At 44.4% G+C, this 19,235-nt stretch overlaps 1 protein-coding gene and 1 long non-coding RNA gene across 5 annotated transcripts in view; one reads left to right on the plus strand and one right to left on the minus strand.

The window, feature by feature from the left end:
- ASTN1 (astrotactin 1) overlaps window positions 1–19,235 on the minus strand; it is a 689,393-nt gene that overhangs the window by 553,061 nt on the left and 117,097 nt on the right. The gene's annotated exons all lie outside the window — the stretch shown is intronic.
- LOC134956745 (uncharacterized) lies at window positions 2,529–5,828 on the plus strand. Its single transcript, XR_010186141.1, has 2 exons — window positions 2,529–2,614; window positions 5,610–5,828. It is a non-coding gene; the product is annotated as an uncharacterized LOC134956745 (long non-coding RNA).

Raw genomic sequence — 19,235 nt, forward strand, 5'->3', positions numbered from 1 at the left:
AACTCACCCAAATCTAACTCTCTGCACATGTTATATCTGCCCCCCCCCTCCCCCCTGCAGTGCACATGGTTTTGCCCAACTGCTAACAAATTTGCTGCTGCGATCAACTCTGAATTACCCCCGGTGTCTCTTATATTTTCTCAGAGCCCAACCTACTCAACAAAAGGTCTGGTGCTCAACAAAATGATCAGGCACTGTACCTAGCAAGGACAGGCCTAATGGGACAGCACAGTTGGCATAGTGATTAGCATTACTGCCCCACAGTGCTAAGATAATGAGTTCAGTTCACCATATGGTTTCACAAAGTATTTAAAAAAAAATGCCTTGTGAAATCTTCCCCATCTTATGTCTATTTCTGTAGATTGGTGCTAATAAAAGGAGTAACCAAAAATCACTGTTACTAAGGGGCCAATTTATCACAGTCTGCATCCTCAGATGTGCATGGGATGTGATAAAATCGGGCAAACTTGCAATGAGATTATTGTATACATTGCATGGATGTATCAAGAAAGCAGTTCTGTCCTGGCGAATGCCCTACGCAGCATTATCGGGGTATTTTACGGAAAAAATACCTTGAGTTCCTAATGCAGAATCGTCGCTGCCGTTGCTATTGCTGCAGCCACATACCCACTCCTGCCCACACAGAGACTTCCCACACCGGTAATTATATGTACCAGTCCTAGGAGCCGGTGCTCCTATAGGGCTGCCAGGCATTGGATCCTGTGACCCTGCTGTAAAGTGAGCTGCCATTTTACAGCATCACTTTATTGCATTGGGGGTCACAGCAGCGCACAGAAAGGCCCGTTGACCGGCAGCCCGCACCGGAGCACCGTTCACCGGCTCCTAACACTGGTAATTATGGTTTTGTTTATTTTATTTACTTTTTTTATTTTTTATTGCCGGGCACACAGAGCTGATCTGCCAGGGGACAGAGAAAGCTGTGGAGAAGTAGGGATATTGCAGAGAGTACTGTGATAATTACCACAGGGGTCATTGCCATTTTTTCTCACATTTATTTTTTAGTGACTTTGCCCAGATCGCATTTCCTATTTTAAGTATGGGGAATGTGATCTGATTACTAAAAAAAAAGTGAATTAAAAGGTTTGGAGGAACTTTTCACGATAGCTGCACATTTTAATACATTTGTGTGTGAAAAAGGTGTAAAAACACCCTTTTTCAATTTTTTTTTGTCAAAATAATATTAATAAATAATGTATAAACAACAGATTTTGTCCAATTTCCAGTATTTGGTAGCAAATGGTCGATTTTCACTTGCTCTGTCTCATCCATTACCAGGTTTTCTTTCCAACCACAGATTATCTGCCAGATAATTGTATAGTGTATGCCACAGGTTCTCAAACTCGGTCCTCAGGACCCCACACAGTGCATGTTTTGCAGGTCTCTTCACAGAATCACAAGTGAAATAATTAGTTCCACTTGTGGACCTTTTAAAATTTGTCAGTGAGTAATTAATACACCTGTGCACCTGCTGGGTTACCTGCAAAACATGCACTGTGTGGGGTCCTGAGGACCGAGTTTGAGAACCTATGGTGTATGCCATACTTGCCTACCTGACCCTCTCCGTGAGGGAGAAAATGCTCTGTTCCTGGACTTTCCTGGTAATGTATGATTGCCATCACCTGTGGTGAGCTAGTTAATTGATAAGAAAGGTGTTTCACCACAGGTAATGGCAATCATACATTACCAGGAAAGTCCAGGAACAGAGCATTTTCTCCCTCATGGAGAGGGTCAGGTAGGCAAGTTTGGTGTATGCTCAGCTCAGCTACATTACAGTTACTAACAGTTAGTCTGAACTCTGACCCCTCCCACTGTTGGTTATATTATACCTGAGACTTCTGAAACCTTTTGAGCATGTCAGAGACAGGGAGAACTTAGTCAGTTATTATATAGATCATAGGTTCTCACACTCTTTCCTCTGAATCCCAAACAGTTCACATTTTACAAGACACCTAGCAGGTGCACATGTGTTTTCATTACACACTGACACAGTCTAAAGGACCCACAGGTAGAGCTAATTATTTCACTTCAGATTCTGTGAGATGACCTAAAAAACATGAACTGTTTGGGAGACCTAAGGACTGAGTATGATAACTTATGATTTATATAATAATTGTCCAAGTCCATACCTCCCAACATGACCCTCTCCAGGAGGGACACAATGCTTTGCTTCTGGATATTTCTCTTAATTTATAATTGCCGACACCTGTTTTGAACAGGTTAATGGGTAAGAAAGGTGTTTTACCACAGGTGAGGGCAATCATAAATTAAGAAGGAAATCCACGAGCAGAGCATTCTGTCCCTCCTGGAGAGGGTCATGTTGGGAGGTATGCAAGTCTGTCCTGTCTCTGACATAACAGTATATACATATTAATGCTCCCTTATATAACTAATAATAGTTTAATATTGCCACTTTATTACATTGTAATTAATTACCTTCTTAACAAATGCTTACCTAAAATATCTTTCTTTCATGTCCCAACTCAATCCATTGTGACAAATATTTCATAAGATAATTTAACAAAAACCCTATGAAGAAAACACACGGCTCCCAAGAATCAAATCGGAGTGGTTTACATCACTCAGCCAATCACAGGTGAGACTGCAGTTTGGCTTTCAGTGTATCTCTGTCAGGAGTAAAAATAAATCTCTAGCAAGAGTAGAAGTAAATCTATGTCAGGAGTAGAACGAAACTCTGTTAGGAGTAGAAGTGACTCTCTGTTAGTTAGTAGTAGTACAAATATATCTCTGTCAGGAGTAAAAGTGAATTTCTATCAGGAGTAGAAATAAATGTTTGTCAAGAGTAGAAATTAATCTCTGTCATCAGTAGAAGTGAATCTGTGTCAGGAGAAGAAGTGAATCTCTGTCATCAGTAGGAGCGATTCTCTGTCAGGAGTAGAAATAAATCTCTGTCATCAGTAGGAGCGATTCTCTGTCAGGAGTAGAAATAAATCTCTGTCAAGAGTAGAAGTGAATCTCTGTCAGGAGTAAAAGTAAATCTATGTCAGGAGTAGAATGAATCTCTGTCATCAGTAGAAGTGAATCTGTGTCAAGAGAAGAAGTGAATCTCTGTCATCAGTAGGAGCGATTCTCTGTCAGGAGTAGAAATAAATCTCTGTCAAGAGTAGAAGTGAATCTCTGTCAGGAGTAGAAGTAAATCTCTGTCAGGAGTAGAAATAAATCTCTGTAAAGAGTAGAAGTGAATCTCTGTCAGGAGTAGAATGAATCTCTGTTAGGAGTAGAAGTGAATCTCTGTTATACCCCTTTCACATCGCAAACTCTGTTATACCCCTTTCACATCGCAAACCCGGCTCTGATTAGGTATTTGAACACGACTCCAACCCGGCTCCGACCCGGGTAAGAGACGTTCACATCGCAATACTGACCTGGGTTATTCCCAGGTTATTGCAGTGTTGGTGCCTTTTTGCTCAACCCAGGTCACCCATGTTAAAACCAGTGTGATGTCATTTTTCAAGGACTTGATTAGTTCCCAGTTTTCCCAGTCAACTTCTGTGCCCATGTTTAGCTTTATTGTGTGCTTACACTTTGGGGTATGGAGTCGGATCCATTCTGACATGCATTTGTCAGAATGGATCCGACAACCCCTATTCAAAGAGTGGCCAAATCCGACTGTCGGATTTGACCACTGCTACTCCCGCTTGCGCTGCTCCTCTCTCATCCCAGCTAAGCTGCTTCGTGGCACTGCTCCCCTGCTCTGCTCACCCGGCGCTGCTCATCCCCGGGCACTGCTGCTCTCCCTGGTGCTGCTCCTCTCTCACCCCGGATCATCAGCTGGGCAGGTTGGATGGAGGAGGCGGCGGCAAAGAAGTGCTGAACTGGTCCAAATTAAGCTAAACTGGTCCTTAGGAGTGCAGAACTGTGCAGACACGTGTGCTCGCAGTACTGTAAACAAACCTCAGCTGACTACAAACAGCCAATCAGCGCTATTGCTTCAGATCCGGGTCGAATATCCCGGGACTGTACCTTTTAAGAGCAAACTAACCTGGGTCCGACATGTGTACAACCCTTCTTTTAACCCGGGAACAAATACCGGGTTGGACGACCCGGGCTATTCAACCTGGTGCATTCACACAACAACTCTACCCGGGTCGACTCAGCAGCAACCTGGTAAAAAGCCGGATTATTTTGGCGATGTTAAAGGGGTATTAATAGTAGAAATAAATCTCTATCAGCAGTAAAAGTGAGAAATTAATTTTTTGACAAGAATAGAAGTGAATCTCTGTCATCAGTAGAAGTGAATCTATGTCAGGAGTAGAAGTGAATCTCTGTCATCAGTAGACGTGAATCTCTGTCAGGAATATAAGTGAATATCTGTCACCAGTAGAAGTAAATCTCTGTCAGGAGAATAAGTGAATATCTGTCAGGAGTAGAAGTGAATCTCTGTGAGGAATAGAAGTGTATCTTTGTCAGTAGTAGAAGTGAATCTCTATCACCAGAAATGAATCTCTGTCAGGAGTATAAGTGAATCTCTGTCACCAGTAGAAGTAAATCTCTGTCAGGAGAATAAGTGATCCTCTGTCAGGAGTATAAGCGAATCTCACTCATGAGTATAAGTGAATCTCTGTCAGGAGTAGAAGTCAATTTCTGTCAGGAGTAGTGTCATAGTTAGAAACAACAATTTCACTTCTCCTCACACTAAACTTTCATTAAGTTACTCCCAGGGCCTGATCAAATGTTCTGTGTGCCCTATGCTAATGCACTCATAGCTACCCCCAATGTGTCAGCACCAAGCTGGGCAGGATGCATCAAGCATTTTTGGAGGTTTGGCAGCAAAATTTCCTGATGCATCCCACTCAAAGTCCCTAAATGTGCTCCTGTTCCCTCTCACTTCCGCATTGTATTAGCCAGACACCAGTTGAAGCAGGTAGGATCTTGCTAGTGTCCATTGCCAATATAAGGTTTCCAGGTGCCCTAGGCAAAGCATCAGCCACATGGTTATCATTTTAGAGTGTTTGGCTGCTACCAATCCCATGAAATACATTAGCAGGCAATGCTGCTTGCTCTACTGTAAGGGGCATTCACAAGCTGAGGAGTGTGAAATGGGACATAATTCCCACCTCCCCCTGCAGCTGGGTCAAAATCTTGACTGGATGAAAACACAGTCACTTAACAAAAGGAAATCCCTATCAAAATATGAACAGTTGGCAGTCAATAAATTCAGCAAAATGATCATTTACTAATAAAGTGCATAATAGAATAGCATTCTGCGACAGTTATGCGAATCTCCAATACTTAATAGAGAGAGTGAGAAAGATGGAGAAACAGAGAGGAAAGATAGAGAGTGAGTCACACACACACACACACACACACACACACACACACACACACACACACACACACACACACACAGATCCATAGAGAGAGACAGAGAAAGGAACGAGAAAGAGAAGAGATAAAGATATAGGTATATAAACTAATGTGATCTGCATACATATTACCTTTTCATAAAAATCTTTTGTCGGTCATAACCATCTACATATTACTATTTTTAGCCATTTAGAAATTGTATTTAAAAGGTCTGTTCCTGCAATGATACCATGAAAATCTGTCATTTATTTTTTTATTCTCAGATCAAATTGGTTTTCAAGATGCAAATTCATCCGAACATCCTTTTTTAAAACATGAATGTGCCCAATTCTGAAAAATTTCACAGCAACTAGCTCAGTCGCTTGATGTAGCAAATTTGATCAAATTAATTTGCAAAATTCAATTTGCCTAGTTCAACCTAGCGAGACTGAGCCACTAGATGTGAATTTGCCACAATGGAATAAAACGTGCTTTATTTATTAGATGTTTGATTGATTTTCTACCTGAGTGCCTAGTTGTCTGTTTAAAGGGATAGTATTTACCCAGGACCCTGGGCAGGGAAAACACTTGCAATAAACATAACAGACTACAAGGATTAATATAAAAGTTACTACTTGGACTTAAAATGCAAAATTAATTAGAAATAATTTTTTCATGCTATGGTTTACGAAAACAGATATCTAAGAAAATAAATTCTCAGGTATATAAATTTTACAGTCTTTATGGTAGAGATGATGGAATACTTACTTATGTCATTCCTGTTCAGACAGGGGATCTCCTGGGAAAGGTAAGTGATGAACACATCTTCTAGGGGACGTTAAGCGCATGAATGAACATAGATCAAACATTTCTAGAACTTTGGAAAATAGTCTCTTTTATAAAGAATATAGGGAGTTTGAAGGAGTGAGTTCCCTCTAAATGTCAGCACAGACTAAAAGACATGCAAATTTTGCCTATATAGCATGTGTCAAAAGCAAACCAGGATAAGTGACAGTGAAAAGAGCCTCAAGCACAAGATGTGCCGGATATACAAAAACTCAAATGTTGGCTGTGATATTATAGTATAATCTAGACTATGTTGGATAGCTTCCCATACTTTCCTTTGTGGTTTGTAAACCTGTTGCGTTACTAAATCGTTTTGATGGCTTTATTTTTATCTTTTTTTTTAAGCCTATTATAACAGATTTTGATGATTATTATAGGATACGGGCCATTAACTTGACAATCAGACAGATCACTGTCTTTTGGCGCCGGCTATCGTCTGACCCCACAGTTCCAGAGACTATTTACCTACGTGATAAGAGCCTATTATAGAATCTTTGCCCTTGATGAAGGTTTGCAAGAACTAAGAGAGTAGATTTAGAAATGCATGGCTTGATAAACATTAACGCTAAATTCTATGAATGTACTGCAGTACGGAAGGTTCCTCATCTTCTTGCTTCTTTCATCCAAGCGCTTAGATAAAATGCCAAGAGCACTTGTTTTTTTATTTAGAAAAACCTTAGCAGGAACATACAGTTTAAATTTGATCAAGTTGGCTCATCCAAGACCCATATTTAAAATAGCAAATAAATTGTATTCCCTTACATGGCAAAATTAAGTATTTTTGCCTATTTTCTAAACTCGTCTCCGCTTAAATGGTTCTGCTCAAACAGAGAAAAAAAGTAATTTGTCTTGGGATATTGAGACATGTTGGAGTCTCATAGATAACATTTCGGAGATGCAAACAAGGTTTACTAATGCCTACTTTCCATCTGTACTTTTCCTAACCTTTACTGCTTGCCGCTGTCTCTATATCGTAGTCCATCATTGTGACGTTAGGGTTCATGTTTTTCATTAGGCAATAACATCTGAGTGCACACACAGCCGTCCTCTGCATCTGTTACCCTCCACATCCGCTAAAATTGTGGCTTAACCGAAGATAATTTAATAAAAGTTACATTTAATTCCATAGATGAAGTCAGCCTGGTTCCAAGTTTCCTTGCCACCGTTAAACTGTCTACTGAACTGGCACTAAAATATGTGGCTTACATAGAAAGAGCTTCCAAACATTACATATGATCTTAAATGTGATGTTATGATATATGCTCTATTTTCAACATCGACATTAATTATTTTGCTATTAAGCACTGAATACAATAATCCTTGGGTGCTATGTTCTCACAGAAAATAAGAATATACACAGTCACTCTCATCTCCACTTGCAGCGGAATTTCCGGACCTGTGTGCAGTGGCACCAAGAGATGGTGGTGGTGGTGGTGGTGGTGGGGGGTGGCGGGTTAGGAGATACTAATTACCTGGACCTGGGCTTGATGGAGGGGCCCAGGTCCAAGTCTTACCTGTCAGCCTGCAGCACTGCAGCCTCTCTATACAGCCCAGCACGTGCTGCTGTGGGATTGGTTGCCGTGGGTCCAGGGAGATTACTGCTACTGAGTGTTAGGGGAAGTAAATGTTTCTGGGCAGTGAGTATGAAGACAAAAGAGTGACTGTTTCTGATGGGCATGTCATGGACGTGTATCAAAAGCTTCATGTGATTCTGAGTCATGCGTATGGAGACGGAAAGCCTGGTCTTTACGTATCTCTTGCACCATGCATGGGGCTGGTGTAAGTGCCAGTAAGTGACACTTGGGCGGGATAGATTTGCACTTCAGATGCTCAGTTTTCCAACTAACTTTGGTGGATTGTGGTATTAATATATGAAAGTAAGTTCAATGATGTGGGCATATGGAAAAGCGAATGCAGAAATGTCCAACTCAGTTTCAGGCCTGAGATCCATTAGGCGTCCTTTCCCTGTTTCAAGTTGATACAAGATTTGTACTAGCTTCCTAGTTCAGATGCTTAATTTATGCATTTCTGAAATTATTTATTGATTTTACTGAATAGTAAGAGATTTTTATATACAGTAAGTGCTGGTACTATGGGTCTGTTTCATGATTGTCAGTAAGGCAAAAATGCAAACAACTGATTGTTTCACTGCAGGTGGGGCAGATGTAACATGTGCAGAGAGATTTAGATTTGTGTGGGGTGTGTTCCAACTGAAAACTAAATTGCAGTGTAAAAATAAGCTGTCCAGTACTTGTGGGCTACATGCAAAAGCAGCCCGTATTTACACAGCACAGAATATAGGGGGTCATTCCGACCCGTTCGCACGCTGCGGTTCATCGCAGCGGTGTGAGTGGGTCAGTTCTGCGCATGTGCAGCAGACGCAATGCGCAGGTGCGTCATTGCTCAGTGACGGCAGTCGCTGGGCAACGATGCCGGGAACGAAGAAAGTGGTCGCAGCGCGGACCACAAGAAAATTGACAGGCGAGAGGCGGATTGGGGCATCTACTCACTGGGCGTGGAGATCCGAACGCAGGTGTGTCGAGGCGTTGGGAGGGCGGATGTTTGACGTCAATTTCCGGGACCTTCATCGCTGGATTCATCGCACAGGGTAAGTAACTGCAGGGATAGTCTTCATTTACACAAAACTTTTTTTAGCACAGCAGGGCTGCACAAGCGATCGCAGCCTTGGTATGCTAAAATACACTCCCCCATAGGCGGCATCTAGTTAATCGCACGAGCAGTAAAGAGTAGCTATGTGCGATCAACTCGGAATGACCCCCATAACCCACCCAAAATTAATGTCTCTGCACATGTTACATCATACTTACCTAATTTCTGGCTGCCCCCTCCTGGAGGAAAAAAAAAGGGGTAGCGCTAAAATTGAATATACCAGATGGAACAATTGGTAATTGTTTTCTTTAAAAAAATCAAATTCATATTTATTATACATTAAATTTTAAAGCAGCAATGTTAATAAATGTTTAAAATTCTGGTATATTCACTTTTAGCATAACCATACCATCTTCCCTTTTTTTCCCTTTGTGCTATTTGTGGGTTTGACTATCCCCTTAGTGGTGGCTGCTTAAAATCGAAGCAACCCCTAATAAAGCACCTGGATGGTATTTACAGACACCGTTGCCCCTCCTGGAGGAGGCAGCCAGGGCGGTTTACAAGGGGGCGGCATTTTTGGAATTGGCCTATGTGGGCAGGGCGGGGGCGTGGATACATGATTGCATCATTGCGGTTCTGCCTCTGCTTTACAGCATGTAAAGAGGAGGGCATGGCGACAATGACGCATCACCACCCCACCCTCTTTCGGTCTACAAGTGGGGAGTGTGCTGATGCGGGGGTTGTGCAGCGGACGTAGGGGGGGGGGTATCTAACCATCTCCAGGAGACTTGCCTCCTCTTCCTGGTTTGGGGCCGGGAGTTCCACCCCATTTTCAGGGGCCATCTGGCCATTCCGGGAGAGTAAAAGGGGAGCAAAGCTGAACCAGGTAATTATAGACCAGATAGTCTTACATCTATAGTGGGGAAAGTATTGGAAGGTATTCTAAGGGACAGTGGTGCAGATGTATTAACCTGGAGAAGGCATAAGGAAGTGATAAACCAGTGATATGTGCAAGGTGATACACGCACCAGCCAATAAGCTCCAATATGTAAATTAACAGTTAGGAGCTGATTGGCTGGTGCGTGTATCACTTTGCACATATCACTGGTTTATCACTTCCTTATGCCATCTCCAGGTTAATACATCTGCCCCAGTATTCACAAGTTCCTTGAAGCAAATAAGGTTATTAAAAGGAACCAACATGGATCATGTCAAACCAACTTACTTGGCTTTTATGAAACAGTAAGTACGAACCTGGATCAGGGTAAGGAGGTGGATATAATCTTTTTAGACTTTGCCAAAGCTTTCGACACTGTACCACACATGCGTCTTATCTACAAGCTACAAGAAATAGGGCTACGGAGCACAATATGCACTTGGGTCAGTAATTGGTTAGATAATAGGGAGCAGCGTGTTGTGGTCAATGGATCATTTTCAAATTGGACTAAAGTACTAAGTGGTGTGCCACAAGGGTCTGTACTTGGACCACTTTTGTTCAACATTTTCATCAATGACCTAACAGTAGGTCTAGAGAGCATGGTATCAATTTTCGCAGACGATACCAAATTGTGTAAGGTTATAAATACGGAGGGGGATGCTGAGTCTCTTCAGAACGACTTAACTAAACTGAAACATGGGCAGCAAAATGGAGAATGAGATTCAACACAGACAAGTGTAAGGTAATGCACTGTGGTGGCAAGACTAAAAATAACACCTACATACTAAATGGGGTAATATTAGGGGATTCTGTACTGGAAAAAGACTTAGGGGTTCACATAGATAACAAATTAAGCAGCAGTACCCAATGTAGGAGTGCAGCAAAGAAGGCTAATAAGATATTAGCATGCATAAAACGGGGAATTAATGCAAGGGTCGAGAGTATTATACTCCCATTATATAAATCCCTAGTGAGGCCTCATCTTGAATAAGGTTCAGAGGCGGCCGACCAAACTAATCAAGGGCACGAAGATGCTGGAATACGGGGAAAGGCTTGCAAGGTTAGGCATGTTTACATTGGAAAAGAGGAGACTAAGAGGGGACATGAGCAACACCTACAAATATATAAGGGGTCAATACACAGAGCTTGGGAGGGACCTGTTTTCTATGAGATCAGCACAGAGGACACGTGGTCACTCGCTTAGGTTAAAGGAGTTTCCGCACATTGAGGTGAAAAGGTTTTTTCACAGTAAGGACAATATGTGTTTGGAATTCCCTGCCTGAGAGAGTAGTAACTGCGGACTCAGTCAACACCTTTAAGAATGGGTTAGATAAATTCCTATTGGCTAAAGATATTCAGGGTTATGGTGCGTAGCCACGCATTATAGTTAATTTAACTAGTCCTAACATAAAAATAACTAGTCCTATAATAAGACTGCATAGGAGACCACAAATAGGTTGAACTCGATGGACAATTGTCTTTTTTCAACCTTAGTTACTATGTTAGCGGACAAGTATGTGTTATATCTGCCCCACCTGCAGTGCAACATGGTTTTGCCCAGTTGCTTGCTTTTTTGCTTTACCTACATACATGAATCAGGCCCTATGTACCATCAGAAACTAGCACTATTAACAATAAACCAAGTGGGTGAATATACTTTATTTAATTTTCATCAGAGCTGCTGAGGCACCGATACTGGAGGAGGCATGGTCACTAGAGGGGGCTTTTCATCGGGGTGTACATAACTATGGTCAGAGCTGTCTTAACAGCAGTGTAGGCCCCTGGGCACAGCAATGCACTGGGGCCCCTCTACCCACCCATCAGCGGTAGGGTTGGGGAGTGCTATCAGCGGCAGCTTTGATGTTCCGTGGGGGGTAGGGGGGTTCTATCTTTCGCTTATCATGTAGGACCTGGAGAAATAGTTTCTGTTAATTACTCCTATACTGCACAAATGGGGCGGGAAGGAGAACACTAAGCTGTAGAAGGGGACTTTGTGCTGAATGAAGGGGCCCTGGTACATGACTTCCAGGGTGGTAGGGGGGTGTTTAATACACAGGGGAGGGGTGGATAGTGGAGTGGACTTAATATTCATCATTTTCCGGGGGTTAGGGTAGCTTACTTTACTGCAGATATGTCCAGTTCCTGGAAATAGATTTCTTAGCTTTAATGGGATAAAAAAAAATTGAGAGTCCCACCTTTCAGGAGATACTGGGGACTTGGGGATCAGACTTCAGGAGCCAGAACAATCCACCAGCAAAAATATAAAACTGCATATTGAGCGTGTGGAGCTGGAGCAGGGACCAGCTGCTTGAAGGCTGATATCTCTGGTTCTGGGCATAGTAGAGACAAGACTGCCAGTGTCCACTGAAAGGGGAGAGTCCCAGCTTTTGGATTGTACCCTCAGAAAAACTCTTAAGTCAGACAAAACCCAAGATATCTGGCTGGGATGAACAATTAACAGGCTTGGATGGGGCCCACTGCTTTGAAGTCAGATATCTCCGGTTTCCCAGGGCCGATTTTAAAAAATCTGGTACCGCTGGAAAGAGGGGACCGTCAGCTATCAGCCTAGGACCCTTTTACTCCAGGGGCCCTTGGGCAAGAGCCCATTGAGCCCATACGAAAAGACGGCCCTGACTATGGTGTGTGCAATGGGACATGGTCCCAACATCACAGGATGCATAGTTAGGCTTCCCTGGCACTCCTGGGCCCCTACAGAGCCAAGGCCCAGGTAATTTGTACCTGCCCTTTCCCTTTCCTGGTTTCATAAGAAAACACTTGGACCCACAGAAGAAAATGGTACTTTACCAGGTCTTTTAAAAGCTAACAATACATAAGGTCTAATAAGGGAGGATGAAAAGATTGTAAAGAAACAATAACTATATACATCCATTGCAGTAAAGCAAATCTAATTACTTTTTAATGAACCATGTCTTGCACCATGTACACATTATATGGAGCTATGACTCCTACCTTACTGCGGCATTTATACGTTCTCTGTCCAGGAATCTTTCCACTCACTGTCTATTTGATATCTGTATTATGTTCCAATCTCCCACATGTTGTGATATTCGAATAACTCTACTGTAAATTACCATATACACAATTAACTGATCCGAGATACTAAAACCTCCGAGGACCAAAATCAGTGAAACAGAATGGAAGTCTTAGGGACCATTAACAGGAACGAATACATTAACAATAATAATGTTGTCCCTATGGCAACAAGCTATTAATGAGAAAAATAATTAGTGACATCTTAACTACTAAAGTTTAGTACAGATTTCAAAGTCAGAGGTACAGACAGCTGTTCATCAGCCTTTACACTGCAATACAGAACAGACAGAGGAACAGGCTTATGTATGTGCTCTGAATTGCTTCCTGCATAATGCCACCAGCGCATGTTCATTGCTTAGCACTTAATAAGCTCACTGCTTCCAAATGGTCAGCATTTTCTTAAAATGCGCACATCCACACTGCACAATAGAAGCAACAAAAAAAAAAAAGTATGCATTTGTCTGCATATAGGTTTTGTTTCTTCTCACATTTGTGACTCCTTACACCTGGAGTACGGGAACCGGGGAAACACAAGAGCAGGATATACTGGCAGAGTACTGTAAGAGCAAGCTCATATAATTATGACTGAATCATAGCTGATTGCAGATACACCAATATGGAGGCGGGTGCAGCAGGGCTGGTGCAGAGAGACACAATGACATAGATGATTATCAGTAGCGCTATATATACTCCCTTCTGATTGGCTGATTCACCTCTTCAACTTAAATCATCAAGTCGCAGTCGTATATATTTGCATTGCTTAACTGGTATTTCCTTTTGGACTGCGGCTGGAAAGAGAATGCCCATTTGGGTTCTGATTCAGATGGATGGTGGTCACACATGTGGATGGTCAAGACAGCTAGATTTACCACTTTATAGTAATGCAAGTATCCATATGGCTTCATGCTTATAGTCATGGCACACCAACCACTGTTTTCAATCTACTCCACAGCTGCAATTCTTATCATTGGCACTTACACCAACTGGGTACAAAAGATCAGAAACAGGCTTCCCTTCTTTCTATTCAAGGTGTGAATATATGGTGTGGTGCATGGGCTGTCTACTGATTATCGCGAAAAGAGTCTGAAGCCAGCGTAGGACCCAGAATCAGGCCCGCCATTTTTAAAATGGAAAACAACAGATATTTTTTTTTGTTACCTTGTACTATTACTTAATTATATGTTGTATAAAAAAAAGTATCATTAGTGTCTATTAAATAATCGACCAGACTCTATTATCTCTTGTATACATGACACTTCATTACAATATTATATTGTATACAAATAGGGTAATGCAATTTCAGCAAATTACTACTAGCCCTGTCAAGCTTCATCACTATGCTCTCATGGGCCATAAGTATACACACCTGGCACAATTGCTACTGTTGTACAGCTAGGCTCGCATTAAGGGAATGAATGCATCCTACAGTACTCTGCATAAAAACCCTTCAAATGCTAAATAATAACAATATAACCAATTTCAATAAATAGAACATAATGAATATAGTAATGTACCCAGGTCCATCTCGACAGTACCATGTGGGATGCCCTTATTTGACTCCGCTCATAAGCAAAGTGTCCATATAAATTTATCATTGAATTAGATAAAATGGATAATGTGTCTATAAAAAGGTGTGTATGGATCACTGGCTAAAGTGCCACTGGCAACACATTTTCGTAATCTTTGGACACAGTTTGGCTGCAGAGCAGGTGGGTCTAAAAATCCATCAAGTTCAGGGCTGTCCTTGTGGCCCCTGGTGGATTACGTTTCCCCTCATAACTATACCTCCCAACATTTGGCTGTTTAGAGACAGGATATTTTCAAAGAACAGGCATTTTGCACCATGATGTAAAGTGGCTAAATCATGGTGGGAGCATATTCAGGTCTGAGGGGGCCTCTGAAGCACTAGGCAGCACTGGAACAGGGTTCACTGCTGCCCTGTGTGGCCCCGCCCCCTGAATATGTGACATAATGTGAAGATGTAGGACTGCCGTCAGGAGTAAATAGAGCATAACATTCCGCGCAGCTCTACACACTACGGTGTGAGTATCCGGAGTGGCACTCTGCTGGCTAGATGCAGGGCCCATGAAGTGACTACACCTCTTGCACACTCCTCCCTAGAGTGGCGTTACAAGGGGGTGTTGGGGCAGGTAAGCCACACCCGGGTGTCATCTGCCAAGGGTGACACCAAAATAATGGCTCCTGCTCAGTGACAGGAGCCGGGTGCCGCACTGTAACAAAGCATGCCGCACTCGGCTCCTGCCATAGTGCAGAAGCCGGCATTGCGACCACAGCAGTCTCTGGTGGCAGTCCACATCTCCTGGACATTAGGAGTGACAAAAACGGCGTCCAGAATGCGAAACCATGCCACCTCCCTGAGGCCACGCCCATACCACGAGGCCATGCCCAACCATGAGGCCACACCCCCTTAACATGGTGCACGGTGCACCGAGTGTCACCATGGTAAATGACGCCTCTGCCTCCCTATAAGCATGGCACTAGGACACCCTTTACCTAACTCGACTCCCTTAAAGACACTTGTGTAGGTTTCAAATATAGGATTGGTACTGAAAATTAGGGACAGATTGTAGGGATACACCTGTTTTGCTTGGCAGTGTTTTGGAGGGCCTTAACCTTCCTCACATCAATGTAGATTAATTTAGCAAACCTTTTTCTGAGGAATACTCATTTGTAATTAAATTTTTCACCTACAGTTAATTAAAGTCACATTTGATTTGCTTGAAGTAGCAAAGCTACTGCAGCCGACAGGATTGTGAAGCTGCATTGCTGGGCCTCAAAGCAAAATTTGGGGAAATGAACCAGCAACCCTGCTCCACTGTCCTGACCCTGACCCCTACTCCTCTCGCATTTATTTTTATTACATTGATCTTTTAGGATAAAAAACAATGGGTTCTGGGAATTAGACACATTTTACGGAGGCCGTTCTGTACTCACAGTTCTAATTTGGATTTCAGCTAAAAGAAAACATTGGCATCGGTAGTAAACATTGATGGCAGGAAAGCATTGTTCTCCCATCCAATAAAGCATTGAACATCAGCCTCAAAACATTGATGTTTGGGAAAAAAACAACATCACACATCGTTGGACAATAGCCATGCCTATAGCAGATTGGGCTTCTCTTTTGATAGTGTGGGGGACCTGCGAAGACATAGTGAAGCCCCCACGGTGCTTCACTGAACTAATAATTTTTTAGGGACTTTTAGTCAAGGCTATAGCTCTGGTTATCTGTTATCTTCACAGCAGCCTCAATTGGTAATCCCCTGTATATGCTACTGTACAGATATAGCCACGCTTATTGTGGCTTTATCTGCAGCAAACAGGTGCGCCGAGCTGAGTCTAGTGCCATCCCCACTCATGTGAAAGGGGTGCGTGCGGGTCTAAGGCATGCGCACATCTGAGATGTACAGGCGGTCGCGCCTAACAAGTTGCGATCGCACTACGATGTAGCCACGATGAGCATGACTACATCTGTACATCTGTGAGACCGCTGCTTTTCAAAGAGGAGGGTGACCCAGAAGTTTATTGTTTATGGGGGTGTAGTGATCAAAACAGGATCATAAGTACATGCATTGTAAATCTATTTAACAAATTAATTCATGTATATATTGTGTTATTCCGTACCCTAGTGCAAATGGTTTCAAAGCAGGACTCCGTTCACAGGGCTAATGACCTAACTGTTGTGTTAGATGTACATTGGGTGTGTAAACTGTCAAGCCAGGAATACTGACCTGTGCTTAATCTGTGACACTGCGGGGTACAAGCAGAGCCAGGAATTACCAGAAGATATTGGGCCTAATTCAGACCTGATCGCTAGGCTGTGTTTTCATACAGCCTGCGATCAGGTCTGAACTGCGCATGCGTATGCACCGCAATGCGCAGGCACATCGGTCCGCAGCGACGGGGGACGCCGGGCAGCGACGGATGGTGCAAGAAAAGCGATTGCACGGGCGATCGCAAGGTGACTGACTGAAAGAGGGTGTTTGTGGGTGGCAACTGACCGTTTTTAAGGAGTGTCCGGAAAAACGCAGGAGGGACCAGGCGTTTGGAGGGAGGGCTTCTGACGTCAGCTCCGGCTCCAATCATCGCACTGGAAGAGTAAGTCCTGGGCTGTGCAGAGACTGCACAAACTTCTGTTTGTGCAGCTCTCCTGCACATGCGATCGCACACCTGCACAGCGATTTCCCCCTCCCCCTGTAGGCGGTGACTACCTGATCACAGGGATGCAAAAAACGGCGAGCGAAGCGAGCCCACGAGGGTACTTTTCTGGTACCCTGTTTGCCGTAGCTCCTCCCCCTGGTAACGTGTCTCCTCCCCTAGTGACGTCAGAAGGTCCCTTCTCCCACTCCGATTTAGAACCAACCCTGTGGTCACCCCTTAGTGCACTGCCCCCAGCCGAAAGTCAGCTGTCAGCCTGAGCAAGTCCCCGGCCGTGCCGTGTGCAGTGCACTGACGTTGCACCAATAATCACACAGCAGGACGCTGGTCCGGACCGCCCCTCCTCTTTGAGTCCTCCCCGCACGCCGCCCTGTCTCTGCTGTGTGTGAGGAGCCGGAGCGCCAAGCAGAAGCGGCACGGGACAGACTCGGACAGTACTGCGGGAGTGGGACTGCTGGCAGAGGAGCCTGGTTAATTAGCGGCGCTAGTGTGTTGCTGCTGCTGGTAAGGATCTCTCCAACTCTAGCATGTTTGTGTATTTGGGTTTGGGGCGGGCTGTGGGCAGGCACATTATGCATGCATCTGCATAATGCATTTTGTACACATGGATGCATCTACATGCATATTTATTGGCACATGCAGGGAGGGATGTGTGTGGGTCAGGGGTAGGGAGGCCAATCCCGGGCCGTTTTTTCAATCCCGGGATTCGGGATTGAAAAAGATCAATCCCGGGATCCCGGGATTGCAGTAGGGATCAGTGAAGAAGGGTGTCGGGAGCAGCGCTGGAGGGTAGGTAGCGGTGCGGGAGGGTGTAGGTAGCGGCGGGGAAGGGAGGGAGGGTGTAGGTAGCGGTGCGGAGGGTGTAGGTAGCTGGGCGGGAGGGTGTAGGTAGCGGTGCGGAGGGTGTAGGTAGCTGGGCGGGAGGGTGTAGGTAGCTGGGCGGGAGGGTGTAGGTAGTTGGGCGGGAGGGTGTAGGTAGTTGGGCGGGAGGATGTAGGTAGCTGGGCAGGAGGATGTACAGTAGGTAGCGGGGAGGGTTGGTAGCGGCGCGGGAGGGAGGGTGGGTGTAAGTACCACTTACTATTAGGTGGGTGCCAGCCATGGACACACTGAACGCGGCGGCATTTCAAATGAAGCGCCGGCCGCCAGCCAACCAGAGCTGGCAGACCAGCAGCCAATCAGGGAAGCGGCCGCAGCAGTCGCTCCTGATTGGCTGCCGAGGCAGCTTCCCTGATTGGCCGGCGCCACATTTGAAGTACCGCCGCGTTCAGCGTTCGTCTATGGCTGCCGCCCGCCTAAGTGTAAGTAGTATTACTTACACACACTTCCTCCCGCACATGCGCAGTGTAATCCCGTGAATCCCGGGATTGGATGCTCCAATCCCGGGATTCAAATCCCGGCATTTTTGGGCCCAAATCCCGGGATCCCGCCGATCCCGATCCCGGGATTGGCCCCCCTAGTCAGGGGGCGGGGGGGGGGGCAGAGATAGTGTAACGGGCCCCAAGATTTCTGTTGCTGGCCCTGTACAACTTGCATGTAAGTTTATATTCAATTTCTGATTTTATTATTTATTATTATTTTATATTTGTTTTGCTGTATCTTGTTACTAATTGTTTTTATCTGTAAGCATTGGATTTTTTTTTTATTACATTTAAAGTGATGTCTTTATTGCTCTAATTGAATTCATTGCCTGTTTAGGAAAGATTGAGTGTGAAGTGTTATCTTTTTTTAGCTATGGAACAAGGTGTGTCAGTGTGTAATTTATACCCCTGTACACCAAAAACCAGGGTTCAGCCTGGGTTACTGAATGTGTTGGGTACAGGTTACCGGCAGTCCGACGCTGGGATCCCGGCCGCCAGAATGTCAGCAGGGGTATTGTGACTAAGGGGGTAATTCAGACCTAATCGTAGCAGCAAATATGTTAGCAGTTGTGCAAAACCATGGGCCTAATTCATACCTGATCGCTGCTCTGCTGTTTAGCTCTGAACTGTGCATACGCCGGCGCCGCAGTGTGCCTGCACATGCCAGACAGCCGATGGCCATCTCAGCCCAGTGATCGCCTCTGCCTGATTCACAGGCAGAGGCAGTTGCTGGGCGGGAGGGGGCGGTCCGGCGGCGTTTGGCCGCCATTTTGAGTGCGCGATCCGGGCTGTGCTGGGCGTCCCCTCGCATGTCTGAGTAACTGATCTGGTCTGAATTAGGCCCCATGTGCACTGCAGGTGGGGGGCAGATATAACATGTGCAGAGAGAGATAGATTTGGGTGGGGTGCGTTCCAACTGATATCTA

This window comes from Pseudophryne corroboree, chromosome 9 (assembly GCF_028390025.1).
Source record: "Pseudophryne corroboree isolate aPseCor3 chromosome 9, aPseCor3.hap2, whole genome shotgun sequence".
In the NCBI taxonomy this organism is placed as follows: Eukaryota; Metazoa; Chordata; class Amphibia; order Anura; family Myobatrachidae; genus Pseudophryne; species Pseudophryne corroboree.